The sequence below is a fragment of the Phyllostomus hastatus genome, unplaced genomic scaffold (genome assembly GCF_019186645.2).
Source record: "Phyllostomus hastatus isolate PE091 unplaced genomic scaffold, TTU_PhHast_1.1 phas_contig_40, whole genome shotgun sequence".
Lineage (NCBI taxonomy): Eukaryota > Metazoa > Chordata > Mammalia > Chiroptera > Phyllostomidae > Phyllostomus > Phyllostomus hastatus.
In genome coordinates, this window is record NW_025333872.1 from 5939703 (window position 1) to 5963141 (window position 23439).

Here is a 23439-nt window from a genome sequence, read left to right on the forward strand (position 1 = left end):
TTAGTCCACAGAGAGGCTGTGAGGACTAAACAGACAGAAAAATACCTTGCTCATGCCTGGCACATAGCAAGCATTCAAAGATGGTAGTTGCTGTTGCTGTTCTCATTATTTCCTCTCTCAAGGAATGCCCTTTCTGCTATGGACATGCACCCAGAACCCCTCAAAGAAAAGCAGAAGTTTGAGCAGTAGAAGCCCTCCTCCTGGGACAGCAGCTCTAGCAAACTGAGATGACCCAGCTCCCGATGTTAACTGCATGGTCTGGGCATGGGGAACACTGTAGGGTCGCGGACCATACCGCTCTGCCACTCCATGGTCACCGGCTGTGTGACTCTGGGCAAGTTACACCACCTCGCTGTGCCTCAGTTTTTTTTTCTGAAAATGGAAATAATAGTAGTACCTCCCCTAAAGAGTGACTTGGGGGATGCAATGGCCTCATTTGTGTGAAATACACTGCACAGTGCCTAGCATACGGTAAGCCCTTTAAAAAAAAAGCTAGTTGTGATTATGGTACTTAAAAGCACAAATTTCTTGGCTTATATGGACTATTTATGATAACAAATGTAATACATATCATGGGTATGGAGGCAGATGGAAAATAAAGAATGCCAGGGATTGCTCCTGCAGTGGAGAAGATTTGGCAAATCCTGTGCTTCAGAAAGGGCGAAGACGACAGGGTCTAGTCAACAGAGCAATCGAGTGCACCGGAAGTGGTCCGGCGCGCCACTGCAGGGTACCGTCATTTTCTGAGAATTGGAGAGACCTATATGAACACCATTCCCCCCAACTTTTACATGGAAATATTTCAGACCAAAAGGAAAGGAAGAGTAGCAAACACAGACATACCCTTCACCTAAATTCATATTTCAGTCTGTGTCTCCTGAGAATGAGACAGTCTCCCACAGAACAATGAGGAAAATTCACTCTAATACAATCCATAAACTATCTATATGCAAAGCTCCTCAATTGTTCCAATAGTATCCTTTTACAGCTTTTTCCTTCTCAACCCAAGATCAAATTAAGGATCTTGTTTGCATTGTTACCCTAACTCCTTAATCTCTTTTAATCTAAAATAATTGCCATCCTTTAAAAAAAGTCCTTAATAATATTGATATATTTTTTTAATTTATTGATTTATTTTTAGAGAAAGGAGAAGGGAGAAAGTTAGGGAGAGAAACACCAATGTGTGGTTGCCTCTCGTGCATTCCCAACTTGGGACCTGGCCTGCAATCCAGGCATGTGCTCTGACTGGGAATTGAACCAGTGACCCTTTGGTTCGCAGGCTGGCACTCCATCCACTGAGCTACATCAACCAGGGAAATAATACTGATATTTTTGAAAGCCAACTGTTTTATACAGTGTGTTCCAATCTGTATTTGTCTGATTGTTTTCTACTGATTTGATGAGGATTAAATAATTTTGGTAGCGATATTCCATAGGTGATGTGTCTAAATGTATATTTTATAGTGGAAAAAAATAAAGAATTAAACGAAGCCACACATAATTTTACTTGTTCTTCGAGAATTCAGGAGATACTTTAGGGCTTATAGTATTGCAGGTTACTATTCCTTGTATAGTATACAAGTAAGCATCTGCTATACTTGTATAGTATTTCAAATCAGTAATCTTCAAAAGTTTTTGCTGGTCCATTCCTCAGTAAAAACACACTCTTCCAATATATTTGGAATATTTAATTTATGAATTATGTTCATCCCTGCTACTCTCATAGATTGTGTACATTATAGGACACACTAAGAATGTTAAAGAGTAAGCCAAAATTACATGGATTAAGTTGAATTTTTCACATTTTTCTTCCCACTTTACAGTAGAATGTCTTACACCCAGAGTTACCATTGTTTGTCTATCCAGCTCCCAAGACAGGTTTCACTATTTTTTTAAAGATTTTATTTATTTATTTTTAGAGAGAGGGGAAAGGAGGGAGAAGGAAAGGGAGACAAACATCAATGTGAGAGAGAAACATTGCACGCACCCCAACTGGGGGGCAGGCCTGTGACCCAGGCATGTGCCCTGACTGGGAATCGAACCAGTAACCTTTTGCTTTGCAGGATGATGCTCAACCCACTGAGCCATGCTGGCCAGGGCAGGCTTCCCTATTGACCAAGAAACTCTTTTCCCCTAAGTCTGGGTGGGCCTTAGAAATCTCGACACAGCAGTCCAGGCAGAGCAGGCAAATCAGGGCTAGCACGTGCACTGACCTGTTTGCTGTTTTTGTTTCACAGAGGTGGCAACTCCACATGGCTGCCCAACAGGCCCCCCCTTTAAACTCAACCTTTCCAACACTAAGATCCTACTCTTTCCTGCAACAAACCTGCTCCTCCCACAGGCTTCCCCACGTCAGAAAACAGGAACTCGATCCCTTCCGCTTGCTCAGGCCACTTGCTCACAGCATCATCCCCGACTCCTCTCTCAAATCCCACATCCACTCAGCAGCAGAGCACAGAGGCTCTACTTCCAAAATATCTCCAGAATCCACCTTTTCTTGCTTTCTGCTACCTCCCTGGCCCAAATTTAAGTCTTCCTTTTCTTTACTGGTCTCCCACATCCAACCCATTGCCCATTTCTGGTTGATTTCATGTCCAAAATACATCTCCAATCCTTTGTTTTTCTCTATTTCCATGGATACCCCTGGTCTAAATTCAATTATCCCTCACCTGGATTACAGGAGTGGCCTCCTGGTGGGTATCCCCGACCCACCCCTGCCCCCCTCCAGTCTAGTCCCAACACAGCAGCCTTCGGGCGGCTCTCCATCTCACTCACAGTGAGTGCCGAAGTCCTCGCGAGGCCCACAGGCCCTGTGCAGTCTGCACCCTCCCACCCCACTTCCTACCACTCCCTCTCACCTCCTTTGCCCTGGCCACACCGGTCTCCTGGTTGTTCCTGGAACATACCAGGTGTTCGTGTTCCCTTTGTACTTGCTGTCCCATCTGTCTGGAATGTTCTGCCCCGGACAGCCACATGACCACGCCTTCACTGCTTTCCGGTTTTAAAGCAAGTCTCATTCCTTGGATATCTGCTCCTGGCCATCCTGCTCCAACCCTGATTCTTCCCTGGCCCTCTGACTGCTTTATCTTTCTGCTTCCCACCAATCACTAACAAACAATACGCTTTACTCATGTATTCTGTTTACTATTTGCCCCCCTCGCACTATCCCACCAAAACAGAATGGTGCCTGGTTCACAGAATGTATTAAAAAAATTTTGTTTGAATGAATGAATGAAGCAAACTGGATGTAAGAAAAACACCAGCATGAGCCGCTCGATAAATGGCAACTGACTGGTGGTAAGGGAGCAGGTGGGGAGGGGTGTCTTCCAAAACCAGGCTGCTTGGCTCCAGCCTGTTGCCGCACCGTGGGAATGAGTGTTGCCATAATTCCCTTTGTTTCCAAGGCACACGTAATGCTCTGCGGACTGGATCTGAGGGGTGGGGAACAGTTTGTAATCTCTAGAGCATAAACTGCTTGTGAAAAGAAACCTCAGGTGCTGGCCTGAACCTGTCAAGTCTCCTCCTTTTCATAGAATCAGAGTGCAACCTCTATGTTTATACACTTGCTTTTTGTCCCTCTTTCTGGCTGCCTGGATTCTAAATAAATGCGGCTTTCCTGTCCTATTATTCTGTTTGAGATTCCTGTCCTACAGCTATGGGTGAGGTGAGCCTCTGGGCCTCAGATGTGGATGGGTGACTCGCTACAACTAAACTAACCTGGCAAAGAGAGCTGTGTTTCTGGGCTCTCAGCTGGGAAGCAAGGAAGCCAACATTTGTCATTCTAGGCCCCAGACAGCCCTGGCGTCAGATTAGCATCATGATTAAGTGAGCTCTGGAGTCGAGATGATGCCTGGCTCTGCCATTTACCAGCCGTGTGATCCTGGATTAGCTACTTAACTTCTCTGTCCCAGGCTTCTCATCTGCCAAATGAGCACTTACCTCATATAGCAGTTGCAAGGATCAACATGAGAAAAGCACCTACCACCACACCAGGCTCATAGTAAGTGCTCAGTATAAGGAGCTCCCAGACCTCAGCAGCCTTTAGGATGCTGGACACAAGTCAGAGATGAGAAGCCTCTATTTTAAGAACCTCCAGCCTGAAGTGGAGGACTATGATGATGCTACATCATGGAGAAATCCTGGGATGTCATTAATATTAGGCTTTTACCTGCAACACCCACCAGAGGCAGGCAGGGGGTTATGTGTGATGGGAAGGGTGGGTTGCGTTGGGGGTGGTAAGGGTTGGTGGTCCTGGTCATCGGAATTCCACAAGAAAGCCTCTGATGAAAGAAGTGGGGCATCAGAAGGGAAAAGCAGGAGGGGAGCCCAGAGAAAGTTTCGGCAGGGTGTGGTAGGTCCCAACTGTGGAGCAACAACCCATGGTAGCACACCAGAGAATTTTAGGTAGCAATAATAATAGATTACACTTACTTACTAAGCACCTTCTCTTTGCTAGGCACTGAGAGCTTAACCGATCTGCTGGATGAGGTGTAAGTGCTATTATTACCCTCCTATTGGATGGAAACAGAGACACAGGGAAACTAAGCATCACCTATCGCCAGGCCCCTAGCAAGTGGCTGCCTCGGTTGGGTCTCCCCAGAAGCAGACTCTAAAACAAAAATTCAAGTGAAGTAATTGACCTGGAGGTGATTCCAGGAAGCACCCAAGAGTGGGGAAATGAGACGGAAGGGAAGGAAGCCACTGAAGGGTACATTGTTGAGAAAGTTACCACTGTGGGCAAATGGAGCTCAGTCCCGTTCAGGAACTCTGGGAGGCCATGAAAATGCATGCCTCTGCCTCGGAGTAACTGCACCCCAGGAGTGAGGGGGCGGGGGCACCTGTCCACGACTCCAATGGCCAGTGGTTGAGGGCTGCTGGGGACAGAGGAAGGGGCCTGCAGTTAATTACCCAGAACTGCTAGCCTTCCTGTGGGACAGCACAATGGACCCTGGTAGCCAGGCCAAGCCATCAGACAAAGTCACAGTGCTGGCACTTGGAAGTGGGGCTCATGCGCTCTGGAAGGGTGAGCGCCACGGGCACCGGGGTGGGGCCAGCTGCAGGTGCTACCCTGGCAGGGTTGGGATCTGAACCCAGTCAGGCGCCAGAGCCCAAGTTCTAAGCCCGAATAAATATTTTAAACAGTTTTATGCTCATTTTAAAGTTGTGTGTATGTGCACCAGAACAATAAACCTTGGACTTTATCAGGTTTCCTTTTAAAATAAATTTACCTCATAAAAAACTGAACTTTAAAAACATTAAGAAAACAGCAGAGGGGGCACCTGGATGTGCCCGTTGTGAGGATGATGCGTAAGTGACAACGGGAGTTCCTGGAAGAGGAATAAAAGAACAGCACTTGGAAGACCTCAACCCCAAGCTCCTTTGTTACATATATAAACTGGGCCGGCGCCACAACCCAGGGAGCCTGTCTCCCCCTCTGGAAAAAGAGGACCACAAGCGCCCAAACTGCTTGGAGGGCGATTCTGAGCCCAGAGGAGACGACGACGACGACGACGACGACGCAAGAAGTGAACAGCACAGCATGAATTGGGGAGTGCTCAGCAAGCCTCAGGGGCCATTCCCAGGAGTCGCAGGGGAGCCAGTAGGGAGGGGGCTCCTGCTCTGCGCCCCCTTTGTGTGACGCAGAGAGCTCCCACCATCACCACCCCAACTTCTGCCTCGCAAACAGCACAGATTTTGTTGTGGTATCAGGTGGTTTTGTGTTTGGGGGAGGACTGACACTCCCTTGACTCAGAGGTTGAATCTAAATTCCTCCAAACCAAATCCTTTGGTCCGCAGTCCAGCGCTCAGTCCACTGAGCCACACCAGCCAGCCTCCAAACCAAATCCTGATAATTCCACAGCTGGTTTAGGAAAGGGCACTTGCCATATTCTGGCCAATAAGATGTGAGGTAACTGCCAAGGGGCTTCAGTAAATGGGGTGCAAGAGAAAAACAGATTCATTCCTGCCTCACATGAGAGTGGAGTTAAGATACACTGATGTTTACTATATGCTTACTTTGTACCAAGCACTATTCTAAAAGTTAGAGTAAAAATACCCAATTCACTTAATCCATGTAATATTAAACACCTGACAGGGAGGTTAAGCAATTTACCCAACATCATGCAGCTGTGGGTTTAGGAATCAGGTTTTGCTGCAGAACCCGCACTCAACCAGGGTGCTGTGATGCCTGCAGCAGCCGCGGCCATCCTGCCGTGACCTGAAAGGGAGCTGACGCCCGAGGATGACGGCGGAAAGGTCAGAGCATATCTCTCTCCCTGCTGATGTTGTTGAGCTGCTGCTGAGTTAACCAGTCCTGGAACCACCTACCTCTGGACTCGCTGTAATGTATGAGATAGCACATTTTCCTTCTGTTTAAGCTACTTTCACTCCTCAAGCAAGAGTTCCTTTCTCTGTTCTCACCTACACAATGGAAAAGTCTTCAGTAGCAAACAGCAAAGAGCTTTACCAAACATTTAAGAAAGAAGTAACCTCAATGTTATGCAAACTCTTTCAGAGAATATAAAAAGAGGGTTCACTTCTCGACTAATTTTTAGCATGACTTAGATTCCAAACCTAACAAGAACAGTCTGAGAAAAGAAAATTACCCCCATGAACATGAATGCAAAACCCTAAGCAAGGTATTAGCAAACTGATTCCAGCAATACATAAAAAAGTGTTGTATGTTGATCTTGTATCAAAAACACATGGTTTATTAATTTAGAAAAACAATATAATTCATCACACCAGAAGATTAAAGAGGGGGAAATCATGATCATATCAACAGATGCCAAAAAAATTGATAAAATTCAAAAGCCATTCACAACAAGAAAAAACTCTTAGCAAAGTAGGGACAAGTAGGGACGTCCTTAGTCTTACACAGGGCACGTACTAACATCCTGCAGCAAATGTCTTCTTTAGCAGCTGGTACGAAGAAAGCAAACCAGGCCAAGTGCCCCATGCCCACGCCAGTGGGCAGCACTTCCAGGGCGGGGACACCAAGAGGTTCCTCCTCCAGGACCAACTGGCCAGCCCGTCCCTGGCACCAGCAGGGCCGCGTGTCCCCATGTTCCCAAGGTAGATCATCTTAGCACCCCTTTTAATTTGTGCATTTTTATGGATAGCACTGTCTTTCTGCTGAGTCCTCGGATTTTAAGCTCTGGTGCCATCTTGGATTTCTTTCCTTCTCTGGTTTCATGTACCCATCAGTCACCTGGCCCGACAAAACCCCTGGTCGAAGCTCACTTAGGTCCTGTTCTTTCTCCAGTAAGCCGCTAGCTAGTTTCTCAAAGTCTGCCACCATAGTAAACCCTTTACAGCAAAGAAGAAAGTATCTCTTGAGGAATCTGGCAGCATAATCTAAAATCACCCTCTGCAACCCTAAAATTTATTTGAAGTCTAATATTCTGCCTCAGAAATGTATACACATTTAGGATTCTGGTCCATAATATAGCCATAATTGTCATGAAGTAAAGATTGTATTTACTTTAAATTACTTGTGGTTAAGGAAAAGTAAACTTCCTGGAAGCCATAGGTAACGTGGGACTGGCAGGAGGAGTTTCAAACCCCCTTCTGAAAGGCTGGGCCTGAAGAAGAAAAAGAGGGAGGAAGAGGCTGGGCCTCCCAGACTACTGCAAAGGCCTCCCGGAGAGCCTTTCAGTCCTCACAGCGCTTCCAGAGAGATCCAGATCGATGGCGCGGGGCCATCAGATTAATCTGTCACAGACACTCCTTTCATCTCCAGTCCAAGGACCTGCTTATCAGGTCAAATTTAAAGTCAGCCCCGCTGGCTTTGAAAGTTCTCCTTCAAGAGGCCCCTGCTATCTTATCCAATTTTATCTTAGCTGGAGCTCCCCAGCCCACCCCATGGCCTTATCACCCCCCTGGCATCCTGGTCCTTGCTCCACATCCAGCTCCTTCCTTCAAGTCCTTGCTCCTGGCCCACCAGGGTTGTATTAATAGCATTAACAATCAGGGAAGTTTTAAACCGGAAGGATCAACTGGCCCAGAGAAGGGGGCTGACTTGCCCAAGGGCACACAACCAGTTAATGATTGTTTTAAACCAGTCTCATTGTTTCCTGTCAATAAATCCTATTTTCCCCAAAAGACTGGAAACTCCTGGGGATAGGTCCCACACCTCTGTACTCCCAGACTTGGCTAAACTGCTGCAGGAGGTATTCTGTGTAAAGACGTGCTTTGGTTCCAGACTCCCTGCTCCTGCAATTCCCAGGCTTGGAAGGTCTTTCCTCCACCTTTTGTCAGCTATTCGCACTTACAAAATCCAGGTAAAGATCCTCTAATTGTAGGTTATTTAGTTTTTCCCTTTTAAATTGTCGTTAGTGTTACTAAACAGTGAGCAAAAAAACAAAAATTTTTTAGAAAAGACTCACACTTCCCCTAAACTCACAAGCACCTGCCATTCGACTCATTCTATTTGTTTTTTACATTCCCTCCAGGAGAGTTTGTATCATTCATCCTCTCATTCATTCATTCATTCATTCATTCCACAGATCCTTATTGAGACTCTATCAAACACCAAGACACTTCTGGGGCCATGGACAATACCATGATAAATAAGACTCCTTTTATTTTAAAGAGAAAAAAAAAAATCTCCTGGGGGAAATAAAATGTACTTTGCTTTCCTTCTTAATAATTTACCTTTACTTGATTCTTTAATTAACTCAAGTATGTGGGTTTTAGGGCTTTGACTCATCATGTGGCCAGAAAGTTCCCTGAAATCAGGAATTGAATCTTGTAGTTTTTGGTATCTAAGTAAACTCAGAATACGTTCCAGTCAGTACCGGTTGTCTTGGTGTAATTATTAATGCTGCACCCTTCACTCTCAGGAGTGTCCCAGTTCAGAGTAACAAGGGCGGGTGGGGATGTGGAGAAACTGGAGCCTTATGCACAGTTGGTGGGCATGTAAAATGATGCAGCCACTTTGGAAAAGTCCGGCAGTCCCTCAAAACGTTAAACATAGTTGCCATATAACCTAGCAATTCTACTTTTAGTTGTGTATATACACAAGATGTATACCCAAGAAAGATAAAAACACATCTACCCAAAAACTTGTATTCAAATGCAAGAGTATTATTATTCATACTAGCCAAAAAGTGGAAACAACGACTTTTGTCTATACGCATACGAACAAGTATAATGAATATAATGTGGTATATCCTTATAATGGAATATCATTTAGTCATTCATAAAAAGGAATGAAGCACTGATGCGTGCTACAGCATTTGTAAAAAGGGATGGAGTAATGAGGCCTGCTACAACATGAATGAACCCTCAAAGCGTTATGGTAAGTGAAAGAAGCCAACCAAAAGACCATGTATCATGATTCCATTTATATAAATTGTTTAGAATAGGCAAATCTATAGAGACAGAAAATAGATTCGTGGTTGCCTGGGGCTGGGGTGGCGACGGCCATGGGGAGTGACTGCTAATGGGTACCGAGTTTCTTTGTGGGGGTAATGAAAAGGCTCTAAAATTAGATTATGGTGATGACTGCACAACTCTAAACACACTAAAAGCTACTGAACTGTGTACTTTATACAGGAGATTCTATGGTATGAAATGATATCTCAGTAAAAATTTTAAAGATCATTCCAGTCCAAATAATAAATTGTATGATCTTTTTCTACCTAGGTAGGCGTAACATGAATGGCTGAGAGTGTAGGGGCTTTTGAGTTAGACCTGGGGGAAATGATCTGATTCCTCACCTGCAAAATGAGGTAGTAATACCTACCTCAGAGGCCTGACATAATGTCAGATAAGGCATGAAAAGTGCTGGGAGCCCCCAATCCCACATTTGAAATGCTCAACTTGTAGTAGATACTTACAATGGCAAAAGTCTGATACAGAATGGATGGATGGACCAACGGATGGAGCAAGCCTGATGCCACTCAAGACTCAGAGAGCAGATTATAATCATTCCAGTAAACCAGATGTTCCCCTTAAAAAGGAACTCAAGAAGAAGTGGTGGACCAAGTTCAATGCTGCTGCCCATTCTCTTCTGTCATTCAGCCACTCACCAGTGTTCTCAGCCCTACAGGGTGCAAAGCCCACTGAGGCTCCTGGACAATAAGGGGGAAGAAGTCAGGATCCCCAAATTCAGGAGTTTCCCCTTGGCAGTGGGAGGCTGGGCAAGTGCAGAGGGAAAAGCTCCCACAAGGCCATGTAAACAGGCCCAGGGTGACCAGAAGCAACCCTGGGCTGAGTCTCCAAGCAGATAACCCAGACTAGGTCAACTGTGTGCTTCCCTTGAGATGCGGCCTCCATCGCCTCCGGCCAGACGGTGAGGTGAGTCACAGCCCCAGGGATGATGCCTTAATCAGAACACGCACACCTAGCTCCTGCCCGGCTCCCCTTTCCTTCACGGGCCTCTAGAACAACAAATGTCCCCAGGGCTTCAGCCAAGGCCCCTGTTTTCTCACACACCCTCTAGAGACCTTACTCTACCCCTCAGCCTCAGCTCTCACGTTTCTCCAGTTCCACCCTCCATCTCAACTCCCGGCTCACATCCCCACCTGGATGTCACACAGACGCCGCCTCCAGTGCAAGGTGCCCACAACCTGCCCCTCCTCTTTTGTATTAGGGGTCACTTACCTCGACCCACTGGGTCAGCCAAGCTAAAACTGCTGACGCTATTCCTTTTCCGCCCCTCCTGCTCCACTTTCATTTCCAAGGAGATGCTGTCACGTCCGCCTCTGAAACGTCTCTGGGAGCTGGCCCCTGCCCTGAACGCTCAGGGGTCCCATCTAACACTCCAACGGTACTCTTTCTTCACACCGGTTTCCCCACCTCCACTCAGCCTCTTCATCCCCCACTACTGCCCAAGCTCTCCTTCAAAAACCTAAGGAAAGCACAGGCACTTCCTTTGCTTCTTAAAACCTTAAAGTCCCAGTGTCTTCAGGATAAAATCCAGACCACCTATCTGAAATGAACGTACAAAGCCTGTCACTTAAAAAATAAAAGAGGCTGCCATGACCTACCCTACCTTCTCCCTGGGGCCTTATCTCCCCTCCCCCCCACACACCTTCTTTACACCTCCAGTCCAGGTCCTCGGAATGGGCCAGCACTGATGCTTCTGCTCAGCTCACATGCTTCTTTCTCCCTAATATTTGCTCCATGTCATTCAAGGCCAGCTCAAACACCACCTCTGCAAAGATGCATGCCTTGGTTCTTCCCGCTGAAATTTAAAGGAAAGTGTGGCGTGAGATACAGTGGTTGACCACAGTGGCCACCCTGACTACAGATCAGTGAGGAGTGGGCCTTTGCCAAGTCACCAGAGCTCAGGGTCTTATCCTCAGTTTTGCTGGAGAGGCATGCTTTTGGAGGCTTCCTGGAGAGTAGACACAATCTAATTGTCCAATAAAGGTCACAGAAAGAAAGAGACAAAAGAGAAAAACAGAGGCACCAAGTGAACCTGAATGCCAAGCCAGTGATCCCCCCATGCTCTCCTTGACATGGGCAGCCAAACTCCAACCGAGGGATAGGAGCCAGCTTGCCCTTGGCCGAGGCCCCCGCTGTGTCCCACAAGAGACAAAGTAATGGCTAATGATGTGAGTTAGGAGTTTAAAACCCAGCTGTGCCACTTGCTCTGACTGGACTTTGGACAACTCACCTATCTCTTGGTTTCCTCATCTGTCAAGTGGAGTGAATGATCCCCTTTGTCTTGGCTACTCCCTCTGCTCTTCCCCTAGACACCTACACAGCTCCTTTCCCCTCTTCCCTGTCTCTGCTCCATTTTCACCTTTGCAGAGAGGCTCTTCTTAACCTTCCTAGATAAAACAGGAGTGTCTTCTCTACCTCCAGCCCTCCTCGTCCTCCTTACCCTGCCATGCCCCCAGTGCCCGCACCAGGGCCTGACCAGAGGGAACTGTTCAGTAAACATGGTGGGATGAATAAAACACGCCTACCCCATAGAGTTGTGAGGATGGTAAGTGGTTAGAAGCTTGGCCCACACCAAGGCCCCATAAATGTTAAATTTTATTACAAGAGCCTCCTGCTAAGAGCCTGCCCCACACCAGACCCCCAGAGATGTGCAAGAGGGGTTGGGGCTCTGAGTCTTGTTGGAAAGAGATGGAAGCCTTGGGAGCAAGGCACCGGCTCCGGCCCCCGTCTGAGTGTGAGTGTGTGCACATGCACGCCCATGTGTGTGGTTTTCTCCCAGGAAAGACTTAGGCTGCAGTGAGGCAAGAAAACCTGGCATGTTTGGTGTGTGGTTCAGCTCTGCCACCAGGGAGGACCAGGGAGTAAGACAGGATGGTGGCGGGACAGGGCTGGACAGGAAGGCGGGGCCCAGCATAGAAGGCCTTGAGGTGCGGCAGAATTTGTGTTGGGCCCTACCGGCAACTGAGAGCTATTAGGTTTTAATATGGACCAGAACATGAGTACATAAGCATTTGGAGTTCGGGAAGGAGTAAGCTGAGAAAGCAGTTAACAGGTTCTTGCAATAACTTATTAAGAAATTCCAAGAGCAGCTTATGACAATAGAAGAAATGCGGGAAACAGAATCACTGGAACGCAGTGGCCATTTGGGTTGTGGTGGAGGGAAGGAGAGTCCAGGACAATTCTGGCTTCTGCAATTTTATGGAAAGTGTGTCTATCTCCTCTGATTAGGAAGAGCAGATTTAGAGGAAAACGTTCTCTATTTCACATGTTGCTTTTAAATTGTCCACAGACATTCAGGTGAAGTCCCACATCAGGTGGACATAATAAATAGGTACTATTTATTGAGTTCTTACTGTGTACTTGGAAGGCCTAGTATATATTTTTATCCTCACAGTAGGCATTAACTATCTCATTTCATAGGTAGAGAAACTGAGACTAAAATAAATAATGTAGGGCCCTGGCTGGTGTAGCTCAGTGCATTGAGTGCAGGCTGTGAACCTAAGGGTCACGGGTTCAGTTCCCAGTCAGGGCTCATGCCTGGGTTTCAGGCCAGGTCCTCAATGGGGGTCGCACAAGAGGCAAGCACACATTGATGTTTCTCTCCCCCCCCGCCCCCCCCTCCGCTTTTCCCTCTGTCTAAAATAAATGAGTGAAATCTTAAAAAAAAAAAAATTAACGCAGGGCCCTGGCCAGGTATCTCAGTTGATTAGAGCATCATCTCAATATGCCAAGGTTGCTGGTTCAATCCCCAGTCAGGGTACATACAAGAAACAACCAATGAATGCATAAATAAGTGGAACAACAAAGTAATGTTTCTCTCTCTCTCTCTTTCCTTTCTCTATATCTCTTAAAATCAATAAATTTTAAAAATAATATAAAATAACTTCTAAGGGGCCCAGCTGGGATGTGAACTCTAGTCGTGCCTGAGGACACCCTTCCCTCTCCCTGACCTTAGCCCAGATGCTTTAGGAATCCACTCCTCTGTAAGTCCTCAGCTGCCACCTAGGGAATGTGGGCAGGCTGCATTGCAGAGGAACACCCACAATTAAGGGGTAGGTGGAGAAAGAACCCCGGAAGGAAACAACAGCCAGAGAGGTCAGGAGAGAACAGAAAGCTAAGGAAGACTGAAGTCAGCTCACAATGCTGCCAGGGGTCAGCAGGATGTGGACCCCTCCCTTGGCCTACGTAGTGTCAAACTAACAACCCCAGCACCCTCCCACCCCCGCTGACGCATTCCTTCTTTAGATATGTTAATAGAGGGCAAGGGTTAAGGCTGAGCCAGAGCTCCCGGGAGCCTTTGTGTCTCTTAGAGCAGTTTACATAGCTTTGCTCTGACCTGTGATGTATCGACTTTATAGTTTACATCGGGGCAAACAAGACAATCTTAACTCCAATTTCAAGGGAAGGTTCTTCCAGGCAGACCTCCTGCTGTGTGGGATGTAGCAGAATACATTAGGCCTTTAGATTCAAACCTAGATTAAAATATGGGTTCTGCTGTGTGACCCTGGCCAAACCTTAAGTTCTTAGCCTTTTAAATGGGGTGGTCATGAGGGTGAGAGAAACGTGCCTAAGACGTCCAGTTCACAGTATGTGCTGTTAGTACTGCCTTGTCTCCATTTACCACATGGCTTCATCCCTGAACATAGGGTTAGCTTTTGAGAACTCTGATGCCCCCGTTCACTCCCAGTCCTAGATGTCAGAATCTCCAGCAGTGGGACTGAGGTTCTGTACGTTTATCCCCAGGTGATTCTGAAACACAGCCAGAGCTGAGAACCACAAGCCCCCTCTAGCCAGAATTACTTTCTTCTTCCCCTGCAGTCTGTATATCTTCATGCTGAATTTCTCACTGTATCACTGAACTCTCTCTCAGTAGGCAGGTCTCTCTATCCTATGGCTGGGAATTCTCAAAAGGCCACCCCTCCTCGAATGAATGCGGTTATTCCCAAATCAACAACCTATTGAGTCATGCCTCTTCATCCTTCACAATAATCTCGTTTTCAAAAGGCAACTGGAGCTTTCTAATTTATTAATTTATTCACTCATTTGCAGTTGCCCCCCTTAAGCTCTCTACCACATGAATACTTGAGAATTCAAGCAAATTCTGGGGTGAAATTAGAACAAATGAGAAGAGAAGTTTAGCATGAGTTCACCCAAGTCTCCTCCAGATATTAATAACTGTTCCATAATTAATAACAAGAATAAAAAGGCCCTGGCCAGGCAGTCTAGCTGGTGAGAGCATCGTCCCCACACAGCAGTGTCCTGGGTTTGATCCCCCTGTGGGGGCACACACCACAATCAACCAGTGAAGGGATAAACCAGTGGAACAACACATCAGTGTTTCTCTTTCTTTCCCTCTCCCTCTGCCCCTCCCTCTCTCTGGCTCCTTCCCTCCCTCCCTAAAATCAATTAAGAAAATAAAAAAAGAACAACAGTTACATAGCAATTACTTCGTGTCAGGCATTGTACTAAATGCTCTACACTAATTATTTTAATCTTTTAATTTAACGATTTTCAACTGGTGTGCCACAGAATTTTCAAACCATGAAACACCTGACTACTTAAGTGGGGGCACTGACCTCTTCCCCTCAGACTGTCAAATAGAAAAATGACAACAGCCAACACAACAATAGTCATCTGGTGTGAACGAATCAAAATTATACCAATTTTTTTGTCAGATTGGCAAAAAATAAAACTTTTTTTTTTTTGGTGTGCTGCAGAATTTTTGGAGTTTGTGTGCCATGACATGAAAAAGGCTGAAAACCACTGCTCTGATTGTTATTCCTACTTTACAGAGAAGGAAACCGAGACACCAAGAGGTGAAGTAACTTGCCCGAGTCCACAGGCCTAGGAAAGGGTAGAGGCAGAATTCGAACCCAGGTATTTCGGACCCAGGACTGGGATTTTACTACTTACGGACAATCTAAGGAGAGCGGTTGGCAAGCCCCTGGAGGCCCAGAATCAGAGGCCACTGACGAGGGCCCGAAGTTGCCCCCGGGGTCTGGGGAGGAGGAGGGGCGAGTCCTAAGAGAAACTGGACGGGAGTCACGGCTGACCACAGGCCGATGGCTTCCTGGATTGCCTGGCAGAGGAATGAAAGATATGAAAGGGAAATTCCTCCAGGAAAAGAAAACATTCCTGAGGTTTGTTTGTTTTTTTCTCTTTTGCCTCATCTCTGATTTCAGACCCAGGGTTTCTTTGCTGAGTCATGGAGGACATTTTGAAAGGGGTGGGGTGGTGACGGAGTGTCACCTGCACAGTCCCAGGGCAACGGGCTGGACACCCTGGGGTCTCCAGGGCAGCCCAGCCTGGGAGGGTGATGCCAGACAGCACCTGTTCTAAAAATAGTTCACCAAGATGCAGCAGAGTCTACTGCCCGTCTTCCTTATCTTTCCGAGTCTTTTCAGTGAATAAACGAGGACATTTGAACAGACGCTTGTATGACTGAACAAATAAATAAGTAAGTGACTCAGCAAACACTGACTGACCCCTACTGAAGGCTCTGGAATCAGACATGCCCAGATTTGATTCCAGCTCTGCCACGTGTGACCCTAGGCAGGTGACAGGCCTCAGTTTCTTAATCTATAAAATGGGGATATTTGTTTCAGCCTAAAGCTTGGGGGAGGGCCAGGTGAGGTAGGAGAGGTTGAGCTCTTGGCATGCAATGTGCATTCCGCAAACGGCGCCCCTGTGCACCCGGCACTGAGACACTGGAAATCAAAGAGCAAGAATCTCAGCCTGAAGTAGAGATGTTATGAATCAACAAGATAAATGATACTGAAAGACAGGCCAGTTTCCAAGGCTAAGGATCCAGAGAGGAAAAAGACCAGCTGCCAGGCTGGGGTGGGGCACATCAGCAAGATCTGCTCAAGTCTGCAGTCCAGGGCTTCTCGGACCATCCATCACCTGAGCAGAATCACCCAGGGCTCCCTGAAGTACAGGTTCCCATTCAGCAGTCCTGGGTGGAGCTCAAGATTCTGCATTTCTAACCACCTCACACAGCCCATGCAGGACCGTGCAGGACCTCAGGCCGCACCTGCAGTCCACAGCCAGGCAGGGCTTCAGGGTCCTCATTCACAGACTTCTGCTCCACTTTGTGTCCACTTCAGGGCGAACTGCTCGAAGTGACTTTGAGAAGCTGCTAGCTAGGCAGCTACCTGAGCCCCACCCCATACACACCGGGGGATTCTAACGAATGATTCCAACACCCACTGAGGTTCCCATCCTTGAAAGCGGTTATTTGCTTGCTCCAGCCTTCGCCTTTCCAGGCCAAACCATTCAAATGCTTCAAATGTTTTCATAGCCGGTATTTTGCAATGAATCCCCTTTAAAAGGTCATAGATTTATGAGGAGTTGATTAAGAATCTTTTCTAAAGGTAAACCATCTTCATTCCATGTCAAGTTGTAGGAGAGGGGAAGCTGCACTGGAAAAGATGAGAAATTTTTGCCGATTTCACACAAAATACTGATATCAGAGAAGATAACATTTAGCTGACAGCAAACAGGGTCAGAGGTGTCACCAATTTAAAGATTATTTTGGATGAATCACTGTACCAGAATACAAAATGCCCTAAAAGCTTATGATTTGTATATGAAAGAAGTTCTGATGGAGGTTTTCCTAAATTTGATAACAATCCTAATATTTATGTGCCTTTAGAAATAATGACCTCTGTGAAGCTAAAACAATCCTTTCTATACCATAAATAATTTAAAAAGTTACAATCAATCATGCTAGAGGAACATACTTGGTTATCTGTTTTTATTTTACATGTGGACATCATGATTACAAAATCATGGTCATATGGAAATGCAACCAAAGAAGCAGCTGCCCAGCGATAGGAAACAGGTGTTTTGGAGGAGCGTCTAGCAGTGAACACAGGTATTATGTTATTTTTCTGGATTTTATGATGGTTCGGCTTCAACATTTTTTCTATGTCATGATTTTATTTCTAAATCTAAAGAAATACTCACTTTTGTATCTTTTATATTTGCGTTTGTATTATTTTCCTTAAAGAGGGCTTCAAAACCTGCATAAGCAGTGGACCCAACACTATCTGAAACTGCCCTGGGCGGAATGGAAAGCACGGGCTTCAGATCTGGGCCGACGTCTCCTGTCTGCTACTTGCCAGCTGGGTGCTGTGTGGCCTTTGACAACTTACTCAGCTCCCCTGAACCACAGCTTTCTCCTTTATCTATAATGAGATGGTAGTATCTATCTTACAGGCTTGTCTGGTGATTAAATAAGATACTGCCTGTAAAGTAGCCATTATGTGGCCGTTCAATGACCTTGTGGTAAAGAGACAGCTGAGGTTCACTGGGGGCCACACAACTGAGAACTTCAGAAAGAATGTGGATTTCAGGTTTATATCAACAATCCTCTTTCCTCTCTACCTCCCACCCCTTTCAAGACAACAAGTAAAAAACAATCCTGTAGTGTCCTTGAACCCAAGTGGATCTAACCCATCCTTCACTCTTTTTTTTTTAATCTTAACCCGAGGATATGTTTATTGATTTGAGAGAGAGAGAGAGATCCATGTTAAGGAGAAACATTGATTGGTTGCCTCCCACAGGCGCCCGGACCAGGGATCGAACCCACAACCTATGTTTGTGTCCTGACCAGGAATTACACCCACAACCTTTTGGTGTATGGGACGATACTCCAATTAACTGAACCACCTGGCCAGGGCCCATCCCTCACTCTTCACCAAAGAGAGGGATCAGTGATGTTGGTTGGCATCACCAGCACAACCCACCTCCACGTGAGAAAAGAGAAACGAACACCCCACTGACAGGTCCTGTCAGAAATAATGAATCAGATGAAATTAAGAAATACTTGGCCTTTTGTTGAAATCATAAATTTGGTTACCAAATTTGTGTTCTCTTTTTCCACCAACTCAACCCCAAGATTCTTCTCTTCTTTCCACAAACTTGTGCCAGTTTCTTTACAGTTATCTCATTTCCTTATCACAGTGGCCTCATACAAGTAGTTATAAACCCCATTTTACGGAAAAAAGAAACAGGCTCGGGAAGGTGAAGCATCTTGCCTGATATGAATCCAGCCACAGTGCCTTCCTGCCGATCGCCCCTCACGCGTGTTTCTGTGCAGTGGAACTGGAATTTAGGCGTGGGAGTGGGGAGCGGACAATCAGAGGATCCTTGTGGTCCCATATCTCCCTTGAACCCTAGCATTGCCCAGCCCTGCCAAACCACTCCCGTTTCTCCTGAACCTGCCCTTCTGATCCATGCTTTTGCTCCCAAAGCTCGCTGCAGAGTAACGCTAAACAGCAGTTTGCTTCTCCAGGAGCCACAGGGTAGGCGTCCAAAGACCCTGGTTCTACCCTGGTTTGGCCCCTATCTCACCCTTAGGCAAGCTGGTTGATCTCTCTGAACCTCCTTTGCCACACTTTAAAAATAAGGGAGGAAAGAGATACTTCCAGGATTCTCCACAGTTTCAACATTAAGTGAGGCCATCAGGAGTTCACAGAATGCAGATCATTATACATGTTCTCGCTGGTTTTCTGAAGATTCCCCACTGCCCAAAGCTACAGCAACCCCTGTTTATAGGGCACCGTGAAGGCTGTAGAGAATGCATGGTAACTAAATGTGACCATGGAGGCTGGAGACACGTGGCTCCGAGTGCTGCTTCTACCAGGCCCAGGCCCTACCCAAGTTGGGCAAGTCTTTATCTTCTTGAAGTCTCCTTTCCCTCCTCCATGAAGTGGTGGTCTCATAATGGTCCCCGTCCCATAAAGCTCTGTGACCATACAGGAGATGAGGCTGGTAGAGTACTCAGTGCCATGCTGAGGCTCAATGAGTAAAAGCCACTGAGGTCATCGCCACATACAATACCCTCAGGCCTCCTGCTCTGTTTTTCAGCTGGAATACAGGACCTGAAAGGGATAAGCTCAAAGGAAGACTGAGGTGGAGAAGGGAAGACTGAGGTGGACAAGGGACATGTGATGGACAGATGGAGGGAGGCGGGCCTCAGACAGCTGCATGTGGCCAATCTGGAGAAGAGAATGGGTTCACGCTCTCTCTGCCCAGCTCCACCCCCACATGACTACACAATGTCAGGGAGGTGTCAATAAGATGGTGCCAGAGAATGCTGAAATATCCAAAGTGGGAATCGCGGGTACTTCTGGAACGCATCCCCAACTTTCTCTCTCAGTGGGCTCTGCCACTCCGGGGTCTGGGCACGCAGTCTGCTCCTCCCTGCCCCCCACGCTGACAGCCCTCCTAATCAGAACTTCACTCTCCATGCAAGCAGCCAACGGGAAGCCTGCAATCCTTCTAGCGCCTGCCAGCTCAGCCTGTCTGTCCTAAACCCCTTAACACAAACAAATAAATGAATAAACCAAACAACTTTCTTACCATTTCTCTCTCTTTAAAAAAAAATCTTGGCATTTATTTATAATAGTGAAAAACGGAAACAACCTAAACGTCCATCAATAAAAGCTTCATTCAATACACTGTAACCCTGTAACAGAGTATTATACTATAATAGAATAATACACTATGATAGATTTGTACTATAGTACACAGAATAGTAGATATTATGATTGAATATTGAAAGCAACCATGGATGTAAAACAGTATTGGTTACCAGTGTGGGTCCTGCAGTTGGACAGACCTGGATTTAACTCCCAGATCCACAGCATACCAGCCGTGTGACCTTGACCAGTCTCTCTGCTTTAGGTGTGCATCAGAAAAATGGCAATACTAATAAAGAGTTCTGACTCTGCAGTCAGACCTCCTGACTGGTTTCAGTCCTGGTTTTGTCACTTTCTCATAGCTGTACAGTCTTGGGCAGTTCAAGTAAGCCATCCGTTCCTCAGTTTCCTCATCTGTAAAGTTAGGATCTCCAAACCAGGATTTTGGGGTGAGAATTAAATGAGACAGCACGTGCTAAACCCTTGGAACAGTACTCAACACTGCCAAGGTGACATTATCATTCCCCCACCCCCACCCCTCCCTTAACCCCCCAAGTGATTTCTAAATGGAACTGCATGCCCAAGTCACTCAGAGCATGCCACCTTGCAGAGGAACGCCTGAGCTACTTCAGATGTGCGACAGCAAGCCGCCCCCAGCTCAGGTGGGCCCTTGGCCGGGGTGTCTGTCATCAGCAAGACCTGGTTAAGCAGGGACTAACGCTCATGCCTCTGACAGGAGCAGCTGGAGCTTGTTGGGGGCTGAGTTTAGTCTACTGGAAAAACAACAGCCTGACTCAGTGTATGGTGAGCCAGGTGACAACGTGCTTTGCCCCTGAGCTTAACTGGAAACTCACTGGCTTTCTGCAGAGGGTTCCTGATGGAGGGTCCCAAGTGCCCTCGTAACCATTCAACAACAGCCCAACTTAGCCCGGGTCACAGAGAGGCAGCCACCTGTTGAACCACAGCATGGTTCAGTTCCCATCTTAGTTCTTCCTGGCACTGCTATCAACCCATAAAAGGGGGCTCAGGGGTGGGGGACCAATCTGCTATTTCTCTTGAGCCTAACTGTCAATTCCCCCAGGCTCTTGGCTCCCAACAGAATTAGGCTAATTCCATAGGGCACGTTATACTTTTCAAAGAGTTCATACACACATGATCCCATTTGAAAATGATGATTACCATTTATATGTATCTAATTTAACCATTTTAGAAAATGCTTTGTCCTCCACTAATTAATTTCATCTTCACAAGGACACTGGGAGCTGAACTAGAGAAATTCAAGCGACGGGAGGGCAAGGCCAGTGGAGGTATGGGGCGCTGCTGGGGAGGTGACTCCAAGGCTTCACGGCAGCACGATCTCAGTGAGGATACATCGTGCCAGGCCACCTCCTCAGCCTCTCAGGCTCCAAAATATGACCTGTCAGCATGTCCAGGGGGTCCTGCACCCCTGGGATGGAATCAAGGTAACCAGGGCCCCAAGACAGGGTCCTCCTACACAGCCAAGTATAAACAAACAGCGAAGACAGTTGCTGGTGGGCAGCACGGAGGCACCCGGGGCCCCGGCCAGCATGCTCTCTCCGTGCAGGCCCTTCACCAGGGCGGCCAGAGGGGAATCGGAAGGGGATCTGATGGGGAAGGCATGGATCTAAGGGAGGCAGCTACAGTTCCAGTGGGGGGAGCACGGGCCAGGAGAGGTGAGTCTTTCCCAACATGGAAAAGTGTCAGGCCAAACCAGGCCACCTCTTCACTCAGTGACCTTTTCTTGCCTTTTTGAAAAAGTAGCCAGGGCTATTGGACCTTTCTTTGTAGTTAATGTTAGTTTCCTGGTCCAGTGACAATTAGGTCTCATTGGTCTGGAAGCCATTCTGTTTCTTTTTTAAAAAAGATTTTATTTATTTATTTTTAGAGGGGAAGGGAGGGAAAAAGAGAGGGAAAGAAACATGGATGTGTGAGAGAAACATCGACCTGTTGTCTCTCTTACGCCACCCAGCTGGGGACCTGGCCCACAAGCCAGGAATGTGCCCTGACTGGGAATCAAACCAGCGACCTTTTGGTTCACAGGCTGGCACTCAATCCACTCAGCCACACTAGCCAGGGTGCCATACTGTCTCTTTAAGGTAACTCCATCCACTCTCTTCGGGTCTCATCGCCTTGCTCTCAGAGTCTGATTCTTCTTCCTAGCCCTGGGTGGAGGTGAAGGAAGTAGGAAGGGATGCATCTCTGGAGCTGTTGGGTGTTGGTGGTGGTGGTTATTATTATTAGAGGAAACTGAGGGTCTGAGAAGTTCTGGTAACAAAACTGTCTGTACAGGAAAGATACCAGACAATAAGGTAGAGCTCCTGCTGGGCTGACCTCAGTGACCCCCCCCCCCCTGGGCCCACAGCAGAGAGCCTCCCCCATCAGCGGCCTTCAGCATAAGCCTGCTCATTTGAATGCAAAATGTGTGAGGTGCAGGGCCACAGGGCAGCTGCCCCTAAAACAGACTAACACACTTCCAGGAGGGCATCTTCAAAGAACTGTACAATCATGGTAGTGACAGAGCCATCTGTATAGATCCATTCACATCACTGACCAATCCCCCATCTAAAAGCTCCCATGTGCACAGTAACTCCTTGGATGGGGGGGGCGAGGGGGTGTCTAGCCTAGGCCCTGAAATGAAAGTCTCAGGGTCAGAGGGAATTCAGAAGTACCTAATTCAGCCTAACCAAATTATTCACTTTCCCCACAACCCTAGTTCCCAGAAACTTACATCTCAAAGACCAATAAAATTCCCCCCCCCAATCTAGAAACCAAAATCTAGAAACCAAAAGCTATTACCAAGTAAGGTTATTAGGGAAAAAACCTACAGAGCCTATATATAATATATTTCATAAAATAAAGAATACCTGAATACCAATCCTTAGAGAGGGCTCAGAATAAATGACATTACCTTTAGTTGAAAAAAGCTAATTATATAAAGAAACCTAGTACATGCCCTGGCTGGTGTGGCTCAGTGGACTGAACGCCAGCCTGTGAACTAGAGGGTTGCTGGTTCAGTTCCCAGTCAGGGCACGTGCCTGGGTTGTGGGCCAGGCCCCCAGTAGGGAGCATGTGAGAGGCAACCACTCATTGATGTTTCCCTCCCTCTCTTTCTCCCTCCCTTCCCCCTCTCTAAAAATAAATGAATAAAATCTTTAAAAAGAAAACAGACCTAGTATGTCATCTAATGAGACCCAGCCTGACATCACAGCCCCGCACCAGCCCCTCAGTGATCCCCGTGGTACTTGGCACTTCTTTGACCACGGCAGCTCACACTATCTGACACAACCCAATCTATTTTCAAAAGACTTTATTAAGATTAAAAAATGTATAATCTATAAATATATTGGAAAAATTAAACTGTTAGGGATAATGCTTCAGGAACCTGTGTCTATCCAGTCTACTCCATTATATATTCTGCCTCAACTTACACTAAGGCCAGGTCCCCGGGAGTAATGAGAATAACAGCTAATGTACTGAGCACCTCCTATGAGCTGAGCACTGTTCTAAGTGGTTAATGTTCATTCATTCAGTTACTCCATAGAACAGCCTTATGGGGTAAGTAGAATTATTATTCCTGTTTACAAATGTTTAAAAA

At 46.7% G+C, this 23439-nt stretch overlaps 1 protein-coding gene across 5 annotated transcripts in view; it reads right to left on the minus strand.

Annotated features, from left to right (window-relative positions):
- The window catches only part of CCND3 (cyclin D3), an 89615-nt gene that overhangs the window by 13703 nt on the left and 52473 nt on the right, over nucleotides 1-23439 (minus strand). For 3 of the 5 annotated variants that reach the window (XM_045842854.1, XM_045842855.1, XM_045842856.1), the window contains exon 2: nucleotides 11039-11191. The exons of the other annotated variants lie outside the window; for them this stretch is intronic. The gene's annotated coding sequence lies outside the window, so the exon portion shown is untranslated. The remainder of the gene's footprint in view (nucleotides 1-11038; nucleotides 11192-23439) is intronic. 5 annotated transcript variants of the gene reach the window in all.